General features: G+C 39.1%; 1 long non-coding RNA gene across 1 annotated transcript; it reads left to right on the top strand.

The window, feature by feature from the left end:
- The first annotated feature begins 9995 nt into the window (after positions 1-9995).
- LOC105256386 lies at positions 9996-11249 on the top strand. The gene is made up of 3 exons (XR_889589.3): positions 9996-10093; positions 10173-10366; positions 10793-11249. It is a non-coding gene; the product is annotated as an uncharacterized LOC105256386 (long non-coding RNA).
- The last annotated feature ends 3602 nt before the right edge of the window (positions 11250-14851 follow it).

The following is a 14851-nucleotide window of genomic DNA, read 5'->3' as shown; positions in this document are numbered from 1 at the left end:
GAGGCTTTCTAGCACGATCGTGCCGCTCCGGCTGCGCGTGTTGGTGATGGTTCCATCGGGACTAATGGCAAATCGAACGAATTCGACGCGCGGTCTCGTTGTATGTATACGTATTGTCGATAGTCGATGTCGGTGTCGATAGAGAAAGAGGTGGAAGAGGTGAACAACTTTCACGCGACGCCGCCGACGACGAGGACGAGCTTCTTCGTATCGGAATGCTACTGCGCCGATGTCGGGGCCGAGGAGGGAGAGAGGTGGCAGAAACTTACGGCCGATGTGCCCCCTTAACCCCTTCGGACCTCTGCGTTTCCTGCGCTCGATCGTCGCAGAGATTTCCTGAATATAGGGTAACTGCAGCTTAATGTGAGGCGAACGACCGCTTGGGAAATATTGTTGAATAAGTAAATTTTTTGTTTCCATAAAGATCTCTTCTAAAAATAAAAGTGAATGGAATAAGAAAATATTTATTGCAAAAATAAATTGCACAATTTTAATTAATCTTGTGTCTTGTCTTTCAAGTTTGTTTTGGATGATTCGTTATTCTCGATAAAATTCAAGACTAATCACATTTTAATATATAATTTAAATAAATTTTGTAGAGAATTAAAAATCGATTTTTTTCACGTAAATATGGTAGACTAATTTACCATGAAATTTTTAATTTAATTATTTCAATATTATATTTTACACATTTTCATGATTAATTTCTATCAGAAATATCGCAACGAAAAATAAATTTTTTTCATTTAACCGGACCCTTAAACTCAGACTTGTTCGAAATGATTTCTGAACCAATGACCTCCGTTTCTGCGAGATGCAGATTTGACATCGTGCGCAATCAAGATTTCGTGTTTTCCCTCATCCTCACCCTTCAATCGAAGTGATTAAATCCAGCCAGGATGTTCCTCGTCCTCCTCCTTCTTCTTCTTCCGGCGTTTAAATTCTCGACGTCCAATCCGTCGTCATGTAAGAGAGGCGGACGAAGCGAGAGAGATGAAGCCTATACACGCACCGGCAATTATTATATTAGGGATCCTGCGTAGCCTCCGGGATCCTGATTCTTCATTTTTCTTCTTACATGAAACTAGACTTCTCCACATCTCGCATGTTCAGCCGAACAGGACGGATAGATGAGGATTTCTTCGCACACCCTGGAAGGATCCGAAACAGATGTTCTCGCAAATATAAAATTACAAAAATAGACGAATCCCTTTTAAAATGCGCGAGATCTCGAGACAAGAATAAAACCTTCTGCGATTATTATAGAACGAACTTTACTAGATTCAGAATAATTTTCTTACTAGTAGTTATTCTAAAAATTGCTTATACTGCGATTAAATAAAAATTATATATATTTTTAAACACGAAAATATTTTTTTTTAATTTTTATAAATAATAGAATAAATTCTTTTATATAAAAATATCGTCAAAATTTGTGACTTTAAAAAGAAATATATTCGAATTTCTCTTCATTTAAAAAATTGGCAATAATATTGTTTATAATAAATGTACTTTTACGACTTTATTTATATTCTCTCGCTTTCTTCAGAATTCAAATATAAGTGAATTTAAATTTCATATGCGTAAAAGCGTTCAAAAGCGCAATCAAGTTACAAAACAGATCGAATTGTATCGCACCGCGTTATACATTATCCGTTAGGATCGCGCTCTCCTTTCTAGAATGCAGATTTTCGTTAGAATAAAAGCCCGACCGACTGTCCCGCGAACGGGCAATTTCGCCTTAATCGGCGCATTCACGAAGATTAGGTGTATGCTCTAGGATCGTGCGCCCGCGGAGCCTAATGATTAGCCTAATGGGAAATCCGGGTCCGCTCTCTCCCTATGGTGTGCGGTAGGGGTCACGGAGTTAGTCAGGTGAATTCTTCTGTGTTGCAAGTAGACAACCTCCGGATTACTTTGTTCGAGACGGCAGCTTCGCTACCAGAACCGAGATTTCACCAGGCTAAAGACACGAGAGATGGAGAGCGATGGCGAGATGCCTGCCCGATGAAATTTATCGATATGAAATTTATACTCGCGCCGGATTATTATTACACTTATTAAACGCTTTGTCCGTTATCTATTAATAGATATTAGTTAATGGAAAATCTTGCGGTCTGCATCTTGCTTAATGAAGAGTTACATAAAGCACTCGCGTTTTCCCACTGCCCACTCGAGCATCGTTGAATCAATCCCGAGTGGGAACGTGCGTCTCTCTGCTGACGATCATTATTATTATCATTATTATTATTATTATTATTATTATTATTATTATTATTATTATTATTATTATTGTTATTCTTCTCCCTAATCGCGCATAATTCAGCTTTCTAATATTTCAATAAAAATGATAGAATGGATAATGTGTTCGCTTCCTCGTATCATAATTTCCGGTATACATGTAAAAATATATGAGAAATGAATGCATATGAAAAGAAAACTGCAGCAAAGAAAATTAAAATGTAGATGAGACGAAAAAGTTCGCGCTCCCGGCATTTTCCAGGGAAAATGGCCAGATAAAACTCGTAGCGTGACAACAACATAAAAAGGAAACTGCGCTGGGGGGAAGAAAGAAAATTACAGCAGACAATGAGAGAGTAAGGATAAATGCGAGCGTCTAATCTTTAATTGTGTCAGGCAAGAAAAAGAGAGAAAGAGAGAGAGAGAGAAAAAGAGAAAGAGATAGAGACGACGCGACGTCACTCGCAATAATCCTTACTTCTGTTGCGCGTTTTAACCGGCGAAGGACGCGGTTTTACATTACGTATCATCGATTTCCACCGTGAGAGGAAAAACCGAAAGGCCGCGCGGTTCAGCGGAGATCGGAGGATAAAAATCGATTGTCCCTGAGCGATCTCGAACGAATCTCAGACGCGTGTGTGCGACTTCGCGAACAGGATTTACAGCGCTATGACTAATCCCATGGCAAAGTCTACGGGGATACGGGAGGAATATTCCTCGCGCGAATGAAAATTTGCATATATATTCATGAGAGCGCTTTTCAAGTGAGCTCGCTTTCGGAGAAGAAATTTCTTTCGCATAAATATATCTTGGAAATCAAATTTTTCACTCCACACGATAAAAAAGTCCTCATATAAAAATTCACTAAACATTATTTAAATTTTATTTTTTATATTTTCTTAAATAAGCTTCATACTATAAAACTTTTAAACTGTAAAATTAAAAGTGTCTCTTGGAATAAAAAACCGAGACATTGTAGTATCGCGTGGCGTAAAGTCGCAAGGAGGATCGTGACGCGCGCATATCGTCACTGTCACAATCGGACGATTATGCTGCACGATGAGAAATCGATCGGTGGGCATCGAGAGGCAAAGTCGCGGACAATAACGGCGCTGTCGAAGGTAGAGAGTTACGACACGACGGCGAGTTCCTCGCGAGCGCGTCGGCGTCCGGACTCGCTGGAAGCACTCGACAAGTCTCGATGTCTGGTCGCCAATTTATATAGACGAGCGAAATTAATATCGATGAAAACGTTTCACATCTGTGAAGATTAAATGAGAAAAAGTTGTCTTCGTGAGTAAAGATTTGGAGACATTTCAAGGGAGAGATTTTGAATTTTTATAATTTAGCAATTTACGAAAGCTGAAATTTCAAAGCATTGATAATTAATCGCGAAATCATGTAAATAGCTTTATTTGTTTATAATAGCATTTTCTCATTTAATTGCGAAAATTATATTTGAAGCAATCATTACTTTTTATTGTTATTATATAACATATTAAAATTTTTCTTAAGAAAGTATTCAAATTTTCTTTAATAAAAGAAGAACAATTCACTTTGATCAAATTTGTTTTACATATTTATATATTTTGCATGGTATATAATTCTTTTATATATTTAAATGAAAATTAAAATATCTATTTGCGAAATATTTAAATATCAATTTAATTCTTTTAAATAATTAATCTAAAATTATTACTTTCGCATATCAAGATGTCACTAAATTACTTTCAAGATATACTAATTTGAATAAATCATCTTGTATACATATATGTATAATCTAATAATCACATTATAACAGTAAAGCATATAACAGTAATTACATGTAAAGAAATTTTTCATAACGTATAATGATCGAGAGAAATCGCAAAATAATTTGATTGCAGTTAATTAAAACCCAAGGTAACGTAATGCCTGATTGTTAAGTTATTTAACGGATCCTGTTAAGGTAACAGTAATCTCGCGTCACCTTCAATCGCCGCATCGTCATCGCCGTCATCGCTGTCTTCGAGGTAATCATTGCGCCCTGGCGATCTCGCCGATGTATTCTATGCATACGCGAATCCTTACGTAACTCGACGACGCGACGATAGTTTATTCATGTAACAGGCATGGCCGATTCCGCAACCAGTTCCGGTGCGCGATGGCCACTTCGTATAACAATGAGTCGGAGACCTATCGAGGCTCACTTCAATCATTTCAATCTCCATTGCGTGGTATCGTTCGACGAAGATTTCAATAATAAACAAAATTTCATTGCCTTCAATCCAGTCTCTCTAATATCGGATAATAATTCCGCGGAGGTGCAATTTTTATTATCGCATCCGGGGATATTTTGCGCAATGGACTGTACACTTTCGGTGACGTAACGTGCTTAATAATATCCTTCATCGATGGTACGGCGATTTTCGATGTTTCGAATAGCGGGATTAATGAATCATGATATAGTAAATTACAGTATACATCGATAGAATAAAAAGATGGTCAAAAGCGGTCCTTGGAAAAAGAAAGAAGATTTTAGAGAGAAAAAAATGGCCGGTCGTTACGAAAAAAATCACGGACCGTGTTATCGTCGGGCTCGTTACCGGGGGACGTGCAAGAAGCGAGTGCACAATTAGAAAGTACAAGAAGGCTCCGATCCGAGAGAATGCGGCGTAACGCAATGCGAGTGGAATTCCGTTCGATTTCCGCGACTGCGAGGAATCATAGTTCTCCCTCGTTCGTGGCGCCGGTCTTGACGGCAGCTGGATAAAAACGGGATGAAGCTAAATTTATATCCCGAGGAAAAAGAGAGAGAGAATCCGCCTTGAGTGATAAACAGACCGGAAATATGTAGACCGGCGAAATAATATTGGACCGATCCGTGCGAAAGGTCCGTCGCGAAGAAAAGCTTGTCCACCATATCAGGTACTTTACGTCACCGGGTGACCGTTCGATCCACCCTCGATTGTCGCCGAGAGCACGGTCCATCGTCCGATGGAGAGAGAAAACGGAGGGAGAGACAACGTCGTCGTCAAAGCGACGACTATTAATAACTATAAATATACCGTTCGACGACGACGGTGATTTCGAACGTCAAGATAGGCTCCCGTTGACGTACACGGAACCTGCGGATTGCTCTCTCGCCGTGCATTCGTACACAAGTGCACGCATACAAGCGTACGTATATGAGAACGTCTCGCGTGCGGAGATGAGGGAAGAGAGGAAAGGATGCGAGAGAGGATCCGTGCCACTCGGTCATTGGTGAACGTACCGTGCCGTACCGTTTCGTACCGTATGCATCCTCTGTCGACGGAGAAGATGCTGTATCTTCCTGATTCGAGATGCATCGCGCGAGAGAAACCTCCGCGCGTGTCGTCGATTAATTAAAGGGGGATCTCTTAGAAAGAGCACGGGGGATAATATTCTCGGTCACGTAGAAATGACATCGTAAATATTATGCTTCGCGTGCAGATGTACAAGCTCTAATTTTAATTCCGCTTATTATTTTATAAATTATAGGTGCAAAAAATTACAAAGTTACGTGATATATATTGTCTCCTCATCCACTTTTGTTCCCACATATGTGAGAGGTGAGTCTCTTAAGTTTATAAATAGATTAGTGTTATATCATAAAGGATCAAGAGGATTCATTCCCCCTTTTCAATTCGTCTTCGAGATTGACGTATAAGAAACGGATAAACAATCGATAAATGAATAAATAATAATTTGTTTTAATCATATTGCTTTGTGTTTGCGAGCGTAAATACACGTGAAAACTCGCATTCTTTGATTTCGAAGAGACTCATGAGTGAATCTTTCTCAAAGAAATCTTTCACAAGGACGTTTGCCCTTGTTTCAAAATTGAAATAGAAATATGACATATCGATTTTGACATGCACTTTTCATGTAACGACAAACAATACGATAGAACGACATTTGTATCTTTCAATTTGGATAAAAAAATCGGAGAACGGGAGTTTTCTTCGCGTAGCCGAGCACTTACGAAAATTTAAAATTCAATAGTCGGCCTCTATCCGAAAAACTCTGTGAAATAAAATAGAGAGAAAGGTAAAAGGAAAATCGACTTTCTTCCTTCTTCTCCCCTCCTTTCTTTCTCTCTCTCTTTTCGCGTTCTCGGCGGATGAGGCACGAGAGAGGTCAGAAGGTAGCGAGGTACCACATCTCGTCTCGGGGCTGGTTTCTCGCTTCGGAAAAAGCGGCGAGAGGTCCCGGGAGCCGCGACCTCAGCGATTCCCAACGCGCGGGCGGCCAGGAAGAGAAGGAGAAAGAGAGAGAGAGATCACGCTAATTTATAGAAGTAATTCCGATAACGGCGGGATTAGCGGATGACGCGAATAAGCGAGTCACGGATCAATATTCAACGCACGTAGAAAGAGAGAAATTGCGGATTCTCTATACGTTACATTAATCCGCGTGTGCGATTACGTTTTATTGTGCATGTGGGATTGATAATGCGAGTAACTGTAAAAACAGATGAGACAGGGAGAGTCGCGGGAGAGATGATACCGCGAAGAATGAGACACGAGGAAGTCGTCAGACTTCCAGCGTATTATCCATGCACCGATTGAAACGAGGACCTGGCAAGAACGACCAGCGAACGATCTCCTGATCTTCGTCTACGTAATACGTTCCCTCTATTAAAGAATTCTCTTTATTAAAAGTTGACGTAAAATTAAATTTTTTTTTAAATTTCGACAAGATTTTCAACCGCAGATTTTTCTTCTCGTTGCAGTTTCCTTTTTTTCTAATTTTCCTATACAGCGAATGAAATGGTTTATATTTACAGATTAAAAAAAACACCTAGTAAAAGATCTGCAAGTATATAAAATAACGTTTTATATGCACATGCGTGTGTTTGTATACACATACGCGCCATTTCCTCGCATCTGGCACCTCGAGCCGAGGTCAAAAGGTAGCGAAACGCCGGCGGGCCCGGTGCCCGGTTCTTAACCGCGGTCGTAAAAAGGCGCGCGGAGGCCTCGAGAGCTGACCTCGCGGTGGTTTCCGACGCGTTACAACTTTCCTCCCCCCCTCCCCTTCTCATCTACCATGGGGGTACAACGCGAGTCTGTTAATGACTCTGCGCAATCTCCCCTCCGCGTAACGATAATCGATTACCGTGTTTGTTTCTTGTCGACAAGTGGAGTGAACTATGATTTTCCATAACGTTCGAGGCTAGCGAAGCGCGACCAGGCTACCAGGTTATCATTTATACGAGAAAATGCACGCGGGTTGTGTATCGCGTGGAATCTAGAAACTTAATTCCAAAATTCTTCTTTATTTTTTAGCTTTATACGTCTCGATTCTTAGATACTCAATTATAATTAATATTTTTTTAAATATATTTTTAATATATTTTTTAAATATATTTTAATTAATATATTTTTTAATATAGATAATTTATATGTAACGAATATGTCGAAATGAATGTATTCAATTACATATTTAAATTACACGTATAAAATGTACATGTATTATATTACACGTATATTTAAATGCATATAAATTTAATATAATAATATTTCGTAATTAATGCATTAATGAAGATATATAAAGTTGAAAATTGAAAAGCGAAACATCATTAATCACTTTTTTCTTCCTACCCGCAGGAGAAACGACAGTTTGGATAAATTGTCGTCGCGGGCTTTCAGAAAAGGACGTTCTCCGCATAGAGGCACCATTAACGCGTTACAGCGTATATTCAGCTCTCGCAGAATGTAGGTAAAGCCGGCAGCGCGGCGATGCTAGACCGTTAAGACCCGATCGTTTATAAATGTACGACAGGAAAGGGGGATAGAAGGTGCGCGAAGCGGGGGCGGAGGTGATGGAAGAGGAGGGGGAGGAGGTGATCCGAGCCGTGTGCATACTTTTGCGCGCGGAGTTCCAAATGTCAGCGGAGGATCGACTCGCACGGAGCGGACGTGTTCTCTTCGTATGCGAGTGAACGTTATGGCCGCGTTATATGCCGCTGCATATGATCAGGAGAGAGAGAGAGAAAGAAAAAGAGAGAGAAAGAGAGAGAGAGAGAGAGGGGTCCTCTCTCTCCTTCACCCTCTCTCGGAAAATCCTCCGCGGCCACCTACGCGAGCCGCTCGCCCATAATCATTTTCTAGGAATTACTGTTACAGAGATCCCTCTCGCCGTAACGGAGAACGATGGACCGCGAGAGAAGCGTGATTAGAAGCCGTGTATACACAATACCTCCGGCGGGTCGCATTTTTAATTCGTACCCTTGACGCCCCATCTATTTTCTTCTGCCGCGTCTAATCCGAGACGGTGCTTCGAGATATATCGAATGATTAATTTAAACATGGTCTCGTACCGGACGAACCGAGTTACCGTAATCAATTATAACTGCAAATATTTCCCTACGGTTTATTAGCGGTTATAGTTGATTACGATAATTCGGCTCGTCCTCGGAGCATAATTTTACTCGGCAAACGAGTCACACAAGTTAATCGAAAAATTACGCTTGGCGCTCGAGATATCGCGGATATGCGTTTGGATATTGAAGAGCGCCCATTTGCAAATATCCGACCGAATGACTCGTCCGTAATTTGAGATCGACGTGATATCGTGGGATAAATTGAGTGTCGCACGGTCGGCCGCGGATTTCCGTTTGTCGATCAAAAACGACGCGCGGACAATCAGCGCGATCAGCCTTAAAAAGGTCCACGAGGTAGGTACACGAGAGAGGCGATTTGCGCGAACGACCGTCGATGATAATGGACCGGATCGTCGATTCGTACGTTACATCGTCTGCCACCTGCGTACACACACACACACACACACACACAAAGAAAGAGAGAGAGGGAGAGAGATTGCCCGGTACTATAGTCGAATCGTGGGAATCGTCGGATTACATCCGCCCAATTAATTTTTTCGCCGGTACCGACCCTACGGTTTCGCATGGCGTTTCCGAACCGGGGGCGGAGAGGAGAGAGAAAGAGGTGGCTGCTGCTGCTCCCGTTTTTTTTTACGCACACTCATTTAGCTCGCTACAAGAGGCAGATAATACCGGGGATGCATCTTGTAACGCGATGCAGCTTCTTCCATGGAGCGTATGCGTCCGTGTGCGCGTCTTACGTGTGTGTCCGGCAACGATTAAGCGGAGGAAATCACCGTTGCACGATTAATAAGACTATTCGCGGCTGTAGACGCGGTCCTAAAAAGCGAAAGTTTAAATTGGCGGTAACCGAGTGAATTTTCGGTGTTCCCTGCTTATTATATATCTCGAATCAAATGCGAAAGTTTCGCAAAAATCTCTGATATTTTTTATTCAGGACAATTTGTCATCTATCCATTTTGCATCTCTTATCGAAAATGTGAATTAATATAAAATCCTGATTTTTTAGAAAATGCAAATACAATATAATTTTATATAGAAACAAATATTTGTATCGTTACATTTTTTTTAAGTCATGTTAATAATCTCTTAAAAATTATATAATATATATAATATTATATATATATATATATATATATATATATATATATATAAATTAAACGAATAATCAGGCTTGAGGAGCAAATATACAATAATGTTAAAGTCAGTAAATAAGACTAGATGCGGGGCTTAATTTACAAGAAGACACCGAATTATTGCATGATTCCTATTTACCGATCATTGAAACTTTCAAAAAATTTTAATCATAAATCAACGTACTTTCTTTGCTTTCGATTCAAAGATTTTTATTATACTTAACGTCTTGATTTTGTTTTGATTTTGGACGCTTTGTTTATCTCTGAACTTTGACGCTAATAGTCTATTTAATATCTTTCTCCGAAACGGATGTATTATTCTATACTGTGGCTTTATTGTGTCAATTTATTCGATCGATTTCATGTGGTGAGTGTTGACAAAAATTTTTAATTTTTTTAGTTATAGTTTGATAACTAATTGATTTATGGATCTAATCTGAATTTAGAAGAATCACGGCCTCTTCGCGTGTTTCTTTCTGCATATCTTTACCAAGACAATGTACGGGGAACATGAGGGAAGGAGAGACATTCTGGAAACATCCACCACGTGGTCGACGCCTAATACTGTTGAGAAACCGTTAATTACGCAGCCGAATATACGGTTCACTTTGATACCATTCATGCGACAAGCGTAACCCTTGTAATTTTTAATTTTCCTAAAATTTATTTATATATTTGTATATTATTATATATTTGTACTGAAGAGAGTCCAGTTAAGGACGGAAACGTACGTTTATATTTCATCATCAAGTTTAAAATGCGCATAGTCATTAATAGTTACTTATTTTAATGTATTGCAACGTTATTAAATCTAATCTTATTTACTTTAACATTATTGTATAATATTTGCTCCTCAAGCCCGATTATTCATTTAATATATATATATATATATATATATATATATATATATATAATAATAATATGTAATATATTATAAAGTAGATTAGAGCTGTTTTTTCTCTTTCGAGAGAAAATTTTTTAATCCTGTATTTGTTGCACGCAAAATGTGTTAGATATTTTTTTTAAATTACTTCATATGTTTTTTTTTTTCATTTTCCTTTTGTAGAAAGGATAGGGTTATACCCTCTCGGAGGAAAAAAAAAGATTGCTGTTGCTTCTCGCGCGAGCTGGAGAGAATGCAACGCGTGCACGCCGCGCGCGTGGTGAACAAGTGCGAAAAAGTAAGAGGCCACGCGTTCGCGCACACGCGTGTACGTACACACACACTCGTTCTCTCTTTTCTTTCTCTTTCTCTCCCTCGATGTACTCTCTATATATCTTTCGGAGGACTTTCACTTGCCCTCCGCTTTGGCGTACATCGCCGAGTGCCGAGTTTACGAGCACGTGAGGCGGCATCCGAGCATCCTCCTCTTCTCTCCGCCTCCGCCTCTTCACCTAGATGAATGCACCGATGCAGCGACGAATTCAAACCTACGATAACAAGCTTAAATTACAAAGGAAATAGACCAGCTGAAATAAATAATAATGAAAATGTTAGAAAAGTAATGTTTTGGAACGAAATCTCTTTGGAGCAGAATTATTTAGAATTGTAATCTCTATTAATTAATCTAACGAGATACACAAGTTGCATTTTGCAAATTAATATTTTAATAAAGCATCGAAGAAGCTAATTTGAATTTAAATGAATAAAATATCATGAATTTAAATATAAATATAAAAATATGATTTTAATTCTTATAAATTATATACACATAATATGCATATAAATATAATTATTAATTTTATATATATATGCAAAAAGAACAGTAATAATTTTTGAATATTTTAATTATTTTCTCTTCGCTGTCGGGAAAATTGTCAAACAAGCACTGATACAACATAAGTCAGATATCGATTCGATGTTTCGCAAAAAGAGATAAAAAAAGCGCGATTATTTCATTGACGAGTAAAGCTCGGCGACGACAGCTTCGACACGAAGCAATTTTTCAGACCGCTGCTTCCGATCGGCGCCGAATTCTGTAACTATACGGTACGAATAATGTCGACGGTGCGGTTGACGTTGGTGTTGGTGGTCGATGGTCTCGTGGCTGTTGGAGCGCGACGGAATCGCGAAGGGTCCGGTCGCGCAACCCTATCCCTGATCGATGGCGACAGGGTTTGCAACGGTTCATCGGCTGTCTGTCTTCCTACCGTAATTCGGCGCTTTCGTCCCGTCGCTTTTCTAAATTGGAAAAATATCACGAACCTCTACGCGACAACATCGCGACAAAGTCGACTGCGAAATAAATGGATATCTTGAGCTTTTTATTTTATCAGCCATGGTTCTCAGGACAATTTTCATCAAGGATTCATTCCATTAATATTTCCATAATATTTCCGGTAATATATTTCCGTAAAATTTTCGTTAATATTTCCGTCAATAATTTCGAAGGGCTTTTTTCGATTGATATCAAAAGATTCATACGCGTTCGGAGTAATAAATCGAATAAAAGGAATAGCGATCCCGTTATATATACATTGACGCTAATAAAGTCGCGTGAAAGAAAGAGAGACTCTTCATTTCTCGAGAGATCCCGCGTGACGAAATCGCGTTCGCTCATAAATTATGCTAATTTCGCGAGGTAGATCGCGATTAAATCGCGGCCAAGTACCAGTCATCTCTCCTGCCAGCGAGAGGGAGGAGAAGGGGGTCTAGTGAGGACGAGATAAAGTCGACGGAATTAGACGGGTAGAGCGCCGTCGTCATCGAGGAACAGGACGAAGGCGTGTAAGAAAGTGTAGGAAGGAGAGAAGACGACAAAATGTGTATGTGTATGAAGGAGAAAGAGAGAGAAAGGGGGGAGGAGGCGAGCAAACGAAGAATTCCATGGCAATCGTAATGGGTTTGCAGCAGCGGCAACGGCAGCAGAAGGTAATACGCCGCTGCAGGTAATAACCATCGCGTATATAACGACACGATGAGTCGTGGGTAGCTCTCGGCCCTCATGGGACCCGGGGGGAGGTCCCCCTCGATGGCTTTCACGAGGTTCCCTGGTTTCTGTCCGCGCCGATATACGCGGTGTGCCGAATACATGCAATCCCTCTCCCAATCCTCGCTTTAATCCTCTTATAATGATATCGTGGAGGAAAGATGACAAATTGTTAATTTCTTCTAAGTTAATATATCCTAGATGACAAACCGATTCCCAATTAGAGACTTTCGATAATATCCGTTGTGAAATGATGTTCAATCTGCCAACAATGTGGATAATATAATAAGAAATGGATTTCGGATACACGCGTATATAATCTTGCGGTATTCCTTCATAAGGAATTACATAATTACAGTAAATACTTTCACTTTCTCTATGAAACCACTGCACAATATATAACAAAAATCGCATATAATAATATATTAATATTTTCCATCTGTCATATTACAATCTTTTTAAACCGATAAATAAATATCTATAATAATCGAGGCACAAAAGACAAATGCCATAAGGGAATAAGAAATAATGTATTATTTTCATTCTATCTCCGATTTTTTATTTTAGTTTAAATTATGTAATTATAAAAGAGAAAGAGAGAAATTATTTTTCTTACTCCATCTCTATTTTTCTAAATTATCTTTTTATTCTATTGCGTTCTTTGTATAACAAAACGGTAAAAGGTTGACGAAAATGAAAACTTTTTATTGTGGAATTAAATCTCCTTATCTAAAGTTGAATCTTTTTATTATAAAAAAATTCATTTTAATCATGTGTTTCATTTTACACATTATTATAAATCATTTTACTCGCATACAAGAGCAAGATTATGAAATTGACAGAGAAATAGAATTTAAATAAAAAGAATTTAAATTATAAAAAATTTAATTTGTCAATTTTACGATATTTTTTATTTGTAGATAATAGAGCTTTAATTGATCGGAAAGAAATAGATTATTATTTTCGCATCATTACAGAAATGAAGAAAAATCGAATCGACATCTCACCCTCCTTTCTTCTAACGAATATAATTTCTCTTTTACATCATTAATAATCATTTATTTCGAATTGAAATACGACTGAAATTGTCTACTTTATTCACCGGGACCGAAGCAGTGACTGTGGGAAACACTGACAGCTCTTCTGTTACCGCAAAAGAGATAATTGCACCAGGTAATAACTGAGCAAATTCTTGCAAATGGGTTAGTCAGGTATACCCGCTCGCGCACTCAGACTCTCGCACGCGCTTTGACATTCGCAATTAGCAGACGAGGCGACGATCGCGATCAGCGGCATAACAAACATGCCGAGTGTTTTTACATAAGAAAGAGGAGACCACGGGAAGAAAATCAACAGCTCGCTGTTAAGATTACACGGGCGTGACAATCAACTTTACCGCATCGAGTTTCTCTTTCCCTCATAACGTATATTCACCATCGCGTTTCGCACGCTTTCAAAGAACAGACGTTATCTTTTTGAAGCTAACATTTCTCTAAAATTTCGATAAAATTCATATGAAAGATTCTATCTCTTTTTTTTGTCCGCAAAAAGAAGAGATCTCATTATTTCAGAGTCTCAGTGATTCAAATATGACACAATCCTTGATGAGAGTGACAGATTTTTTTCTATTAATATAAAATTGAAATAAATATAAATTTCTGTTCAATCATTAAATGATTGTTTAAATTTTTTCCTGGTCTTCTCTAATCTGCATTTCCCGAGAGATGCTGTGCGAAAATGTTATCGCAAGGGCATCAGGATCAGCTTCGACCTCGAAAAAAGATGACGCACTTCCTCGAATCGTCCGGTATGCGTGAATTATCGCGTAGTTGCATCAAGTCATAATCGACTTATCGGCGATACTATCTCGCGTTGTTCCGCGATGATGCGATTTCCTCCTCGCACTGGACTCTATCTCTCGTCGAGCTTCCCACAAGCTTCCGCGAACGTTCGTATCGTATCAACTTTTTGCTATCCTACGTCCTCGAGCTCGACAAGGAGCAGGAAGTAGTCATAAAAGCGCATTTGATGTATATCCTAGACACTAGTTATTTTCTCAGATCTGTCATCTTAAGGAATGAAAGCTTGTGTCAGATTCAGACCGGAACGAAAATCGCTCTCTCGACGATGCTTCAATCGAGAAGACACTTTCAATATCGGAGAAAATTTATTTCTCAATTTTATCGCACGAGAAA

The sequence above is a fragment of the Camponotus floridanus genome, unplaced genomic scaffold, assembly GCF_003227725.1.
Source record: "Camponotus floridanus strain SB8 unplaced genomic scaffold, Cflo_v7.5 scaffold7, whole genome shotgun sequence".
NCBI lineage: Eukaryota > Metazoa > Arthropoda > Insecta > Hymenoptera > Formicidae > Camponotus > Camponotus floridanus.
This window is presented reverse-complemented; position numbering and strand designations above follow the sequence as displayed.